Source organism: Anabrus simplex, chromosome 1 (genome assembly GCF_040414725.1).
Source record: "Anabrus simplex isolate iqAnaSimp1 chromosome 1, ASM4041472v1, whole genome shotgun sequence".
In the NCBI taxonomy this organism is placed as follows: domain Eukaryota; kingdom Metazoa; phylum Arthropoda; class Insecta; order Orthoptera; family Tettigoniidae; genus Anabrus; species Anabrus simplex.
The window spans coordinates 779,118,305-779,133,043 of NC_090265.1; the positions used below are offsets into that span (position 1 = coordinate 779,118,305).

General features: G+C 42.8%; 1 protein-coding gene across 1 annotated transcript in view; it reads right to left on the minus strand.

Annotated features, from left to right (window-relative positions):
• Window positions 1–1,323: 1,323 nt before the first annotated feature.
• Window positions 1,324–14,739, minus strand: part of LOC136873243 (uncharacterized) — a 137,592-nt gene continuing 124,176 nt past the window's right edge. The window contains exon 6 of the mRNA XM_067146691.2: window positions 1,324–1,485. The gene's annotated coding sequence lies outside the window, so the exon portion shown is untranslated. The remainder of the gene's footprint in view (window positions 1,486–14,739) is intronic.

Consider the following 14,739-nt stretch of genomic DNA (forward strand, 5'->3'; position numbering starts at 1 on the left):
GCTTATTGATAGCACGACCCCTGTATCATTGCTCATAGTGATGCTTATAATATTACCCGTCCCCCTTCTTTGTCTCGGGCGACGGGAGTAATAATAATTCTACGAGTTTAATTTATTGTTAAAAATCGTCGTAATTTCAACCGCGCACTTAATTATATCCCTCTTCTTCGTTCTATTCAGACACCACTCGAATTAAGTCATTTTGACTATTCTCTGCATTAACAGTACTCACACAAAGGCACATATATCCCGATACCGACACACACCTGTCCCACGCGAGATGAAAACACCAACTGCCCCGTGGTGACACTAGCAAAGCCTTATAATAGCTGAGAAGTTTCCCCCGCTCAAATTCCTTATACACCCTGTTCTCGGTATATTTGAGGAGCAAAAGTTCGATAATCAGCTGACCAGTAATCTTGTAATATAGTTAAAATTTATCCCTGTGAAACCTGATCGCAGAATATCATGTAATAAATAAATATCTTCAAATTTGCCCTCGCTCACAGCGTTCTCCGTGTCAAGTGGATATGATGACATTTAACACATAGCCTCTGTAACTTTCCATTATTACGTAATCATCTATTCCGTCTTTTAACAGAAGATTGTCACCATCAAGGACGACACGCACTGTAAATAAAATCGTTTATTCCTTTATTTAGAAGACGAATTTGGTCATGCTGTTTTAGAGATGGTTCCCAGATTACGATGCTGAAACATGTACCTCTCCCGCTCGCCAACAACATATGGAGGGGACGACTTCTCCCTTATTTTCATCCAGGGATTCCCTAGCTCTGATTAGAGGAACACTTTCTAGCCACACCCGTGGTGTTCCAAGGTTCGAGTTCCTGCGAGCTCGCTACCAGACAAAGAAATGCGCGCCACTTGATCACCAGTCCTTGGTTCATATCCCTGTGGGGTAAAATATGTACTATGTGTGCTGAACATAATCGAACCCAATTATAGCAGACCTGAAAATTATTTTCCGTGGATTCCCATTTCTCACACCAACCAAATGCTGAGCTGTACTTTTATTAAGGCCGCGGTCGCTTCCTTCCTACTGCTAGCCTTGTCTTATTCCTTCGTCCCCATAATACCTAACTGTGTCGTTGCGACGTAAAGCGAAGTGCTGAGCATGATTTAATACGTGCAAAGTTTATTTAGAGTGCAATGCGGTCGTGGAAATAAAATGTTCATCAACATACTTACCTAACTCCTGCTTACACAATACCTCCCTCCAGAACCCAGCTTATCTCCTGGTCAGAATGCGGGCGGTAATTTGAGGGATGAGGATAGACATGTGTACATCACACTTAATCTTTATGACAATATTTATTTATATCCCTATGAATTGAGTACAGCTCTCAGTCAGTGATTGTAATATCAAATATTGTTGAGTCTTGTATAAGTACCAACGAACGTAAGTGAACCATCTCCATGGAACTAAGATAACGCTGTACTTCTCTTCGCATTATTGCGTAGAACCTGAAACATAAATTGAAACATCTGAAGCCTGCGAGCTGGCAAAGCGAAGAAAATCACGCTATTGATTGATTGATTGATTGATTGATTGATTGATTGATTGATTGATTGATTGATTGACTGATTGATTGATTGATTGATTTTTATTTATTTATTTATTTATTTATTTATTTATTTATTTATTTATTTATTTATTTATTTATTTATTTATTTATTTATTTATTTATTTTTATTTATTTATTTATTTATTTATTTATTTATTTATTTATTTATTTATTTATTTATTTATTTATTTATGTCAAGCAGCAGGGAAACCTTTCCGGACAGTAATAAAGAATCTTACGAAGGGAGCGAAAAAGGAAATGAACAGTGTTTTAAGTAATTCAGGTGAACTTATAATAGATCCCAGGGAATCACTGGAGAGGTGGAGGGAATATTTTGAGCATCTTCTCGACGAAAAAGGAGATCTTCCTGGTGGTGTTGCGAACAGCCAAGCTCATGGGGAGGAGGAAAATGATGTTGGTGAAATTACGCTTGAGGAAGTGGAATGGATGGTAAATAAACTCCATTGTCATAAAGCAGCAGGAATACATGAAATTAGACCTGAAATGGTGAAGTATAGTGGGTAGCCAGGGATGAAATGGCTTCATATAGCAGTAAAATTAGCGTGGAGTGTTGGTAAGGTACCTTTAGATTGGACAAAAGCAGTAATTGCACCTATCTATAAGCAAGGGAACAGGGAGGATTGCAACAACTATCGAGGTATCTCATTGATTAGTAGGCCTATACCAGGCGAAGTATTCACTGGCATCTTGGAAGGGAGGGTGCGATCAGTGGTTGAGAGGAAGTTGGATGAAAACCAGTGTAGTTTCATACCACAGAGAGGCTGTCAGGATCAGATTTTCGGTATGCGCCAGGTAATTGAAAAATCCTACGAGAGGAATATGCAGTTGTGTTTATGTTTCGTAGATCTAGAGAAAGCATTTGATAGGGTACCGAAGGAAAAGATGTTCACTATACTGGGGGACTATGGAATTAAAGGTAGATTATTAAAATCAATCAAAGACATTTATGCTGACAATTGGGCTTCGGTGAGAATCGATGGTAGAATGAGTTCTTGATTCAGGGTACTTACAGGGGTTAGACACCATTGCTGTTCGTAGTTTACATGGATCATCTGCTGAAAGGTATAAAATGACAGGGAGGGATTCAGTTAGGTGGAAATGTAGTAAGCAGTCTAGCCTACGCTGACGACTTGGTCTTAATGGCAGATTGTGCCGAAAGCCTACAGTCTAATATCTTGGAACTTGAAAATAGGTGCAATGAGTATAGTTTGAAAATTAGCCTTTCGAAGACTAAATTGGCGTCAGTAGGTATGAAATTCAATAAAATTGAATGCCAGATTGGTGATACAAATCTAGAACAGGTCAATATTTTCAAGTATTTAGGTTGTGTGTTCTCCCAGGATGGTAATATAATTAGTGAGATTGAATCAAGGTGTAATAAAGCTAATGCAGTGATCTCGCAGTTGCGATCGACAGTATTCTGTAAGAAGGAAGTCAGTTCCCAGACGAAACTATCCTTACATCGGTCTGTTTTCAGACCAACTTTGTTTTACGGGAGCGAAAGTTGTGGTGGACTCTGGATATCTTATTCATAAGTTAGGAGTAACAGACATGAAAGTAGCGAGAATTATTGCTGGTTCAAGCAGGTGGAAACAATGGTAGGGGATACTCGGAATGAGGAGACAAAGGCTAATTTAAGAATGAACTCGATGGATGAAGCTTTACGCATAAACCGGCTTCGGTGGTGGGGTCACGTGAGGCGAATGGAGGAGGATAGGTTACCTAGGAGAATAATGGACTCTGTTATGCAGGGTAAGAGAAGTAGAGGGAGATCAAGACGACGATGGTTAGACTCAGTTTCTAACGATTTAAAGATAAGAGGTATAGAACTAAATGAGGCCACAGCACTAGTTGCAAACAGAGGATTGTGGCGGCGTTTATTAAATTTACAGAGGCTTTCAGACTCAACGCTGAAAGGCATAACAGTCTAATGATGATGTATTTATTTATTTATTTATTTATTTATTTATTTATTTATTTATTTATTTATTTATTTATTTATTTATTTATTTATATACGGGGCTTCCTCGATGAAGCATTGGCGCACGAAAATGAATTAAATCCAAAAGCTTATTACAAAAATCTCTCCTTATTCATTTACACTGCATGACAAAAACTTGAATCACCCAGGAAAAGTGACTGGATGTCAATGGAACTCCGTACACGTACACACCATCGGTGGCTTCCATTAATGGATGCGCATGTGAAAGGTCGGCTGTTGAGAGTGCTCTTGCATTATCATAGTGATGAAGTAATTAAAACCTATTGAAACTGTTTAATTTTGTAAGTTTGTAATGCATTTAGAGCTGTTTATATATTGGTGTTTAGTGCTTGTTGGTAGAAATTGGTAGTAGTGATATTTATTGAATTTTATATCAAGTAGTTCTGTTGGTGTTCAGTATATTACGTTTTCTAGGTTAAGTAGGCTAGCTAGGTGTACTTTGTTTCGAATTAAGGTTTAGGTCGTTTTTCTTGTATTTCGTACAGATATCCGTTCAAACTATGAATAACGCGATACGCCTGTAAAACTATATTTAAAAATAAGTTAAAGAGAACACACGGAATTTCACTGGATAATTACTGAACAGTCTTTGGACTGCTGACGATTGTTTGTTTCGTTCCAACGAGATCAAAGAGAATATTGTTGCTGAGCAATCAAATACATGAATCAGCTCATTATTGTATTCCGATAATTTGTAGACTTTGCACCTTCGTTTATTCATCGAGTAAAAGTTAATAATCAAATTGCTATACCCCAATAATATTGCAGTTTGAGTCCACGGCGTAGATTTGATAGAAATTATTGCTGACAACTTCTTATTTTTCAGTATTTAAGGACACTTATACTCTCCGTCCCGCGTAACAGGGAAAATAATAGTAATCCACCAGCTGTAGAAAATCATGTAACCATATATCAGTTGAGAATTTTAGTTTAAATACAGTATATTTAGATAGTATATCTGTCTACGTATTTAGCGTTTTGGTAATCTTTGAGCAGTTCTTGCGAATTACAAACTTGCAATTTTTATTTCTCTTTGTGCTTAGTAGTAACACATTTTGATTAGGATACGTCTGAACGTAGTTTAAAATTATTGTAGTATCTTAATCGAAATTCGCGTGCTTATTCTATTGTAAAATATTTGTGTGTTGTAGTAGAAGTATCTGTAGAAACCGTCTTACTAGAATTCTGTTGTTGTAATTAGGATATGTTAAACTGCAGTTTAGAATTGTGTAATTCTTGTGTATTCCTTTCGGTATTCAGTAATTAATGGCAGTTTGTATCCTGTTAGGTTTTTGTGGGATAAAAATACAGTACGACTAAGTAGTATTGTAGAATAGTCGTGTATTAATTACCTAATTGTCGTGTGATCTTTGCGTACTATCCTATACCGGGACACAATATTTTTCCATTCAGTTTTTCAAATCTTTTTTCATTTTTCCATAAAGAATGGATCAGGAGTGCAAGTGTAGGAACTGTGGGTGTGGCCAGACATTAAGGGCTGTGAGGGAGGAGTCGGAGAGTTTGAGGGAGATAAATAGTTTAAAAGAGGGATGGGAACGAAAGTGGGGAATTGTAGAAGACAGGTGGTCGAATGCTCTAAGGGGAAGGAGGTTGCAGGCTAAGGGCTCTATTCAGGATCAGAATTCAGGACAGGTGTCTGTGAGAAATCGGTACGAGTCACTGCAGATAGAACTACAGAAGGAAGATGGGGAACAGGGAACTGTTGCTGAGAAGTGTGTAAGTAGGTGGAAGGGAAATGGTAGGAAAGGGAAATGTAGAGTAGAGGATAGGAAAAGACAGATAGAACAGGATAATGAGGGGAGAGAAAAGGGAGGAGGAATTGGCTTCTGCAGCTGTCAGAAAAGATAGGGCTGACCAAGAGGGGAGGGTATCAAATGAGGTGGGTAGGGTTGAGACTCTGGTCATGGGGACTCCATTGTTAAACATGTGGGGAAAGTGTATGGGGGAAAAGGAACCAGGGTAGAGTGTTATCCAGGACTAAGTTTGAAACAGGTCCTGAAGAAAGTACGGTAGAAGAGAAGTAGGAGGGAAAGGAGAAGGTGGTAGTGTTTCACGTTGGTACCAATAACGTAAGGAAGCAGGTATAAGTACCAACATAGTTGGGATGTTTGGGTCCTGTAAATGCAGCACGGGTGAATTTTAAGGAAGTGGATATTGTAATCAGTGGACCAGTGTGTAGGAGGGATACTGACTGGAAGATGATTGGGTATTTATATGAAACTATGGGGAGGGTATGTGGGAAAATGGGAGTGAGATTTCTAGATCATAATGGGTGGGTAGGAGATAGGGATCTGTGCTGAGATGGCCTTCACTTAAACCACAGTGATACGTATAAGTTAGGAAATTTTTTAGAGGGATGATAGGACGGTGCATTCAGAGAAATGACGTGGTCTACGGAGCGGTGATAAGGGTACAGGGATCTGGAAGTCAAGTAGGGATGGCATAAAAATGTTAGTGTTGAACTGTAGAAGTATAGTGAAGAAAGGAATAGAATTAAGTAATTTAATAGATTTATACTTACCAGGTATTGTAATAGGAAATGAATCATGGCTGAGAAATGATATAATGGATGCAGAAATTTTCTCACGGAACTAGAGTGGGTAGCGTAGAGATAGGATTGGAATGGTAGGAGGAAGAGTATTCATTCTGGTGAAAGAAGAAATTCAAAGCTACGAAACAGTTAAAAAAGAGGTCTGCGTTGCCTGTGATTAGTACCCACTATGTGAGGAACACCACGGGAATACCGGCACCCGTGACTAGTACACCTAGGTGAGGAACCTCATCGGTTTGCGTTGTCTATGAGTGGCGCCATTGTGTGAGAAACACCATAGGTCTGCGTTACCTGTACGAAGCACAATACTTATGAGTAGTACCATCTTGTGTGGAACACTGTGAGTCTTCGCTACTTTTGACCCCAACATGACAAATACCATGGTGCTACTTTATTCGCGACATGTACCATTCTGAGGGGCCTTAGACCTGGATTTTGGACCCCTTTAGACTTCAAGTATCCTCGATTCAGGATTGTGCTTTATAAGTAGTCCCTTTGTCAGTAATACCATTATTTATGACATTTTTGACTCGGATCCACGGTTTTTTCTTTGGTTCATGTCCATCCATTCATTCTTCATGACATTTTGGTCAATGGATGATTTTGAACTTTTTGTTGTCATTTCATTTCGTACCATTAGGGGCCGATGACCTCGATATTAGGCCCTTTTAAACAACAAGCATCATCATCATGAAAAGTTAAAGATGACAAATCTGAAATTCTAGGTGTAAGGCTCATTTCATTTGATGTCTTTGGAGTGTACAGATCGAGAAAGGGAAGCGCTGACGCTTATTCAGAATTATTTGTTAAGATAATCAGCTATGTGGGAAACGACATGGAAAGGAATATGATTGTAGATCATAATGGGTGGGTAGGAGATAGGTATACGTGCTGAGATGGCCTTCACTTAAACCACAGTGGTACGTATAAGTTAGGAAATTTGTTTAGAGGGATGATAGGAATGCCAGCTAGGAAGGTAATGTGAACGACAGGAGGCATGACCAACAAATGACAAATAAGTTAATATGGGAAGGACAGCTGATTCAGAAAGATGGAACCAAGTGGAGGGATGAATATCTTGGACGTGGTGCTGGTAAAACCAGATGAGCTTTACAGAGAAACCGAAATAATAGACTGTATTAGTGATCACGAAGCTGTTTTTGTCGTAGTTAAAAATAAAGGGGATAGAAAGGAAGGTCTTAAAAGTAGGACTTCTAGGCAAGCTGATAAAGAGGCATGAGGGAGTTTTTAAAAAGTAACTATGCTCGGTGGAAGTAGCCTCCGTGGCTCAGACGGGAGCGCGTTGGCCTCTCACCGCTGGGTTCCGTGGTTCAAATCCCGGTCACTCCATGTGAGATTTGTGCTGGACGAAGCGGAGGCGGGACAGGATTTTCGCCGGGTACTCTGGTCTTCTCTGTCATCTTTCATTCAAGCAACACTCTCCATTATCATTTAATTTCATCCGACAGTGGTTATTCATTGCCCCACAGGCGTGCGACAGGCTTCGAGAGCCGGCACAATTCTTATCCTCGGCGGTAGATAGAGGCTTCATTCATTCCATCCCTGACCCGATCATTGAATGGAAAAAAGGTTGTAGGTTTTCAACTATGATTGGTGGAAAACGGTAAATGAAAATGTAAACGGACTCTGGGATGTGTTTAAAGCAATTGTTGAGGAATGTGAAAACAGGTTTGTACCTTTAAAGGTGATAAATAATCATAGTCGCACTTCATTAAAGCAGACAAATAAAGAGACAAAGAAGGAGGGGCAGACTCGAAAGAAATAGAGTTAGAAATGGCTGTAGAAGTAAGGAGAAATTGACGGAACTTACTAGGAAATTGAATCTAGCAAAGAAGTCAGCTAAGGATAACATGATGGCAAGTATAATTGGCAGTTATCCAAATTTTAGTGAAAAATGGAAAGGTATGTAGAGGTACTTCAAAGCAGGAACATGTTCCAAGAAGGACATTCCAGGAATCATTAATGAACAAGGGAGTGTATATGTGAGGATCTCGAAAGGGCAGATGTATTTAGTCAGCAGTATGTAAAGATTGTTGGTTACAAGGATAATGCCCAGATAGAGCAGGTGACTAATGCTAAAGAAGTATTAAAATTGTTCGTATGATAACGATGTCATTTACAATAAGATACAAAAGTTGAAAACTAGAAAAGTGGCTTGAATTGATAAGATTTCTAGGCATATACTAAAGACAATGGGTTCGGACATAGAACCATGTCTGAAGTACTTATTTTCTTATTATTGTTTACATGAAGAAGCTATACCAAATGAATGGAGACTTGCTATAGTAGCCCCTGTGTATAAAGGAAAAGGTGGTAGACATAAAGCTGAAAATTACAGGCCAGTCAGTTTGACATGCATGCATGTAAGCTTTGGGAAAGCATTCTTTCTGATTATATTAGACATGTTTGCGAAATTAATAACTGGTTCGATAGAAGGCAGTTCGGGTTTAGGAAAGGTTATTCCACTGAAGATAAACTTGTAGGATTCCACCAAAATATAGCAGATATCTTGGACTCAGGAGGTCAAATGGACTGTATCGCGATTGATCTGTCTAAGGCATTTGATATTGTAGATCATGGGAGACAACTGGCAAAAATGAGTGCAACTGGACTAGACAAAAGAGTGACTGAATGGTATGCTATAATTCTAGATAATATATCTCAGAGAATTACGGTAGGTGAAGCCTTATATGACCCTGTAATAATTAAGAGGGGAATTCTTCAAAGCAGTATTATTGGACCGTTGTGTTTTCTTATATATAAATGGTCTGAGTAAAGAAGTGGGATCAGAGACAAGGCCTATTGCGGATGATGTTGTTAAGTTACAAGATTGTGAGCAACTGCAAAATGACCTCGATAATGTTGTGAGATGGACAGCAGGCAATGGTATAGTGATAAACGGGTTTAAAAGTCAGGCTGTGATTTTCACAAATAGGAAAAGTAATGTCAGTTTTAATTACTGCGTTGATGGATTGAAAAGTTTATTTTGGGGTTCACTCTAATTTTCTACTTGTTAATATAAGGATATATCTTCATTGAGGCAATCACATAAATGGGAATATAATTAAAGAGTACAGACCTCTGCACTTGCTTTTGAGGTTGTTTAGGAGTTGTAGTAATAATGTAAAGGAGAGGGCATATAGATCTCTGGTAAGACCCAGGATAGAGTATGGTTCCAGTGTATGGGACCCTCACTAGGATTACTTGATTCACTTGATTCAAGAAGTGGAATGAATCGAAAGAAAAGCAGTTCGATTTTTTCTGGGTGATTTCCGACAAAAGAGTAGCGTTACAAAAACGTTGCAAAGTTTGTGCTGGGAAGACTTGAGTGAAAGGATATGAGCTGCTCGACTAAGTGGTTATGATCCGAGCTGCCAGTTTAGAGATGGCGTGGAATGACATTAGTAGACGAATACATTAGAGTGGTGTCTCTAAAAGTAGGAAATATGACAATATGAAGATGAAGTTGGAATTCAAGATGTCAAATTGGGGCAAATATTCGTTTATAAGAAGAGGAGTTAGGAACAGGAATAACTTACCAAGGGAGATGTTGAGTAATTTTCCAATTTCTTTGCGATCATTTAAGAATAGGATAAGAAAAGAACTGATAGGGAATCTACCACCTGGGAGACTGCCCTAAATGCAGATCAATGTTGATTGGTATGTAAATAATTAGGTTTGTAATTCTTTGCGACAGGTGGAATTGTCACGAGAGTGCATTAGTGTTGTTCGTGTCAAGTGTTGTTACTAGGCCTGGTAGGGTAAATAAGGGGCGTGAAAAGCGCCAGGACGAGTAACGCAGTCACAGCGATAGGACGTACGTGCTACACGCTCAGTCACTCTCCTCGTCATGCTATTTGTACTTCCCAAGTACTAGTCAGGCAACTGTACTTATAGGTACAAGGAGGAAGGAGCAACATTTGTCTGAGTGTGTGCACTTTTAAGAGCACTCCACAGCATTATCAGGAAGCACTTTTGAGTGCTGTTTCTCTCGTTTCAAGCGTTATTGTTTCAGGTATCAACAGGATGGCAGATAGCAGCGCGGGCAAACAGGAGGAGCTGAAGTACTTGATAATAATAATAATAATCGTATGGCCTCAGCTACCGTTTGCAGACATTTCGATTTGACGCCATCTGGCTGTCTGCTCGTCAATTTCGACGTTCCGTTTTACTCTAGGTCCGCTAGATGGCAGACAGAGTAAACCGGAACTCTCTTGGGCGTCTATGGCTGAGATTTCATTAATTTTGTCGGGTAAATACGAAATGTATCACCAGAGATCTTTTACATGCCGACATCGTACGACATTGAGTGTCGAATTGACTTTTTTCCGCCCTTCAAAAATCCGACTCTGCCGGGTTTGAACCCGCTATCTTGGGATCCGGAGGCCGACACTCTACCACGCATCCACAGAGGCAGATAAAGTACTTGATGGAATGGGTGCAGGCAAACTCGGAGAGGAAGGAGCCTGCCGACCCAGCCCTGTCATCCCTATTGTTTTTCTGCCGAAGGGACATAAGTTGGGAACTGGAAGCAAACCCCATCCTCACGGCACTCCGAGCGATGGGTGGCGAGACCGAGGACGTGGACACGGTCTTCTACTGGGGGCTCATCAGCCGCCCGCCGAGTCCGAAGTTGGTCGACTACTACGAGACAAGGCAGGACATCCGATTGCCTGGTCGGGGGCCAGGCTAGACGACGCCCACAGACGTGATGCAGCTGCACCTACGCTACTGACAACGACGACGACGCATACTGCCTGGAGGCAGAAGCACAAGCAGGTGGGCACGGACCTACGCTTCTTGGCTCCCCCGGAGTCGAAAACCTAGGAGGACGGCGACGTTCCTTAGCATCGCGACGGCGCGACCCAAATCGAAAAGCTGTACTTCACGAAGTACACGCAAACCGACAAGGGCGATAACCAAGAACGTCCACCAACTGCGCGGCCCACTCAAGCTCGGCCTTCTAGCGCTTCGTTCACGATGCATACATCGACGTGCACCACACAGGACAGGGAATGCACCAGGGTGTCAGCAACAACCGACGCTGCCACCGCCGCCAACCAGGAGGAAGGGTAAGACGTCTCTACCTCCGGACCATCCGCTACTCCAGAGTCACCAGGCTAGGAGACCTACCAGGACGAGGCCTCTGTCCCTCCCGGGAAGAAACCGCCACCGCCAGGAAGAAGACGCCGCCCCAGGACCAGGAAGAGGAATAAGACGCCGCCAGCCCACCAGGAGAGGGCCGTCCAGCAGCAAGAGGGGACTGCTCCCAGGAAAGCAGTCGACCGAGGAGCCAGTCAGGAGAGGACCACAGCGGGTAGCGGCAGTCAGGTGAGACCGAACCGTTCCCCTCGGCAGCTCTTTCAGATTTTCCGCTGCCTGAGGTGGGGCCACCGTCAGGACAGGTGTGGGCTCTTAGTGAGGTGCAACTGTTGTGGGGGTGATCACCACTACACGGTTGCGCAGCACTTAAGGAGGCGCCAGTGTGCTCCAACTGCGCGGCGGGCCAACCTGACCTCTCATCGCAGTTGCCCTGTTGACCGGGCCGTAGCGCGGGCAGAGAGGAAGAAAGCCCAGCGTTAGGTCCCACCCTCATCCAGGAGGCTCCCGTCTCGGCGGGCATGGCCTAATTCTCCGAGATAGGAGACTGGGTACGAGTAATCCCAAGGGAGCGGAGCGGTGCGGCAGGCCCGCGCTAGTCACGGCAGTGCCCAGACGGACTGATCTCATAACTGGACTGGCGAGATTATGGATCATGGCTGGTGTGCATGATATCTTTCCTCTACTGGACATATCCAAAAACCACATTCTTGCATGTGCTATCAAATTATGTCAGGCTCTTTCTTTTACCGCCTATGTGGTTTTCGCTGACCCTTAATACCACAGCTCGACACCACCTACCCCACACAAACTCTGACCTTCGAAGCATGTTTCACATGGAAACAGGCAGATACTCCTTGTATTACTTCCCACTCCTCCCTGCTATCTCTTTTCTCCTTAGAAATTAATAGCGTGTCGGAGGCAATCTAGATAAGTGACGATTGCGACGCGGGGGGCAGTGGGCTTCGGGAACCCCCGGAAAAAGAACGTAAGATGTTACGTGATCACTGTGAAGGTCACGGAGATGTCGCGTACTCGTGTGAGACAGCGTTATGAGCACATGGCAGAGTTTGAAAGGGACCTCATTGTGGGCCTCAATTTGGCCAGCAATATCCAGATTTGTGCAGCATTCGGATGTGCCAGAGGTCCGATTTTGGACTGCATGGGAACATGAGGGCAAGCATACTGTCGTCTATGTTCCGGTCGACCACTTCTGACCACCACAAGGGAGGAACGCCGTCTTGTGCACATCGTAAGCTCTTCGTATCTGCGCCTACCATCCGAGAACAAGTAATGGGCTCCCATTGATGCTATCTGCCAATCCCGGATGTCTCAGAAGTTTCTAAAACACTTGCCGAAAGACTCCTGTTTGACGATCGCGAATTAAGAGGATGAAGCTATGCTCACGTCCTCTTTCTTATTGATCATTCTTTTTATCTTTCTTTCTTTCCTTCTTTCTTTCTTAATCCGTTCACCTTCCAGGGTTGGTTTTTCCGTCGAACTCAGCAAAACATCCCACCTCCACTACCTCAAGGCCAGTGTCCTGGAGCGTGAGAGTTGGGTCGGGGGATACAAACGGGGAGCGGGACCAGAATCTCGCCCAGGTGGCCTCAACTGCTATGTTGAAAGGGGGCCTGTGGTTGGAGAAGAAGTGGGAACCATTTCGAGGATGGCTGAGGAAATCGAACCACCGCTCTACTCATTTGACCTCCCCAGTCTGAGTGGGCCCCGTTCCAGTTCTCGTGCCACTTTTCAAATTTCGTGGCACAGTCGGGAATTGAACCTAGGCCTCCGGGGACGACAGCTAATCACAATGACCACTGGACCACAGAGGCAGACCTCTTTCTTATATTCTGCTCTGCAAGAAGTGTAGTGCAAGTTATAGAGGTTGGTCGGAAACACCGTGAGTGTCACAGGGTTGGTCATCCTGATAATAATTTGAAAGAAATAATTCGATATCTCGCACATTTGTCATTTTATCATCTGTTGAAGTTGGCCAATCAGATCGCTTCGCGGTGTTGCTGAGTAAGCACGTAACATACAGAACCAGTCGGAGAAGGGAACTTCACCGTGGGAGGGATTCGAGCACGGATCTCTGACCTATGGTGTGCTTGATGCTCGGCGGTATCGGTAGCTCACAAACCACCTATCTCTCCGGAGGTAGGTGGCTCATACAAATGACCAGGGTCGCTATGAAGTCGGCCCAACAAGGGGAACACGCTAAGTGTAAAAATGAAGGTATAGGCCAAAGAACGACAAGAGTCACAAAAGGCGTGAAAATGAGACCCCCTACACCTAGTGATCTAATAAGGTCGGGGTCTGAAAAGAACAAGTGTCGGCCTAGGGAGGTCGAATAGGATAGATGAAAATGAGCCCCGTGGTCGCGAATCCACGCTAAGAAGTTAAGAGCCCCCTCGGGCTCCATTTTAAAAACCCAAAAATCGCGTATATACAATATGGAAATGCTCACATGGTGTCCTACAGACCTCGCATATAAGTGCCGGTGACCACCAGTTCAGTGTTACCAATGCTGGATTGACCTCGGAGTAGGGCCAGTTGTCTGAGAGGTGTCTGAGCTCTTTATACCTCACTTCTCTTTCTACCTTCTTAAATTTCATACCTCTTACTGTCTAGCCAACGTCTCCGCATCGGGTAGAATAGGTTAATATTGTACCATTGCACTTTCCGTAATGTAAGATTTCGCCAAGTCAGAGTGAATAAAAGTTAGGCGAAATGAAATTAAACAGAGTGAATGGATATACAGCATAGTTCAGAGGTCTATAGGGCCGAAGTTAAAAAAGCATAATCGCTATGGCGGTAAATAAAATACAAATGGATGACACATTCGTCAATCGCGTTACCCGCAGATAATACGTAAAATAAGTGAACTTCAATCAAGAAAATAGAGAAGAAAGAAGTATACCTGTTAGAAAGAAGTTATACACTCACTAAACAAGAAATCAATGAAGTTAAGTACGTTATCATACGTGAGGGGCTTTTTTCGCCATCTCTGTTTCTGAGGACGAATCATTCGGCTACTCTATTCCCACATTTTTGATCGGCCGGGGTGACGACACATCTCTACTTCGAACCTCCCCGAGCCAAATACTAAATCGGCTGTCCCTCAGTTGGTTGAAGGCCTTCCCCAGCAATGTTCTATTGCCACGTCACTGATGTCGACCCTGCCCTCTTGGTTGAGCATATCTACTATTAACTTTGCCCGCTAGGGGTCTCTCGTGTACATCACCGGTACCAACCCAGCCCCAGAGATAGTATTGACATTCAACTCTGCGCGTGCTTGCAAGTCTCTCTTGGACAATGGAGTGTATATTTCTCGCCGCCATCATCGAGCGACATCTACTCCCATATACATCAGCGCTCAGCTCCAGGATTGTGCAGAACCTTCTCCGGCTGCTGTTCGAACGCCTCCTTCGTAT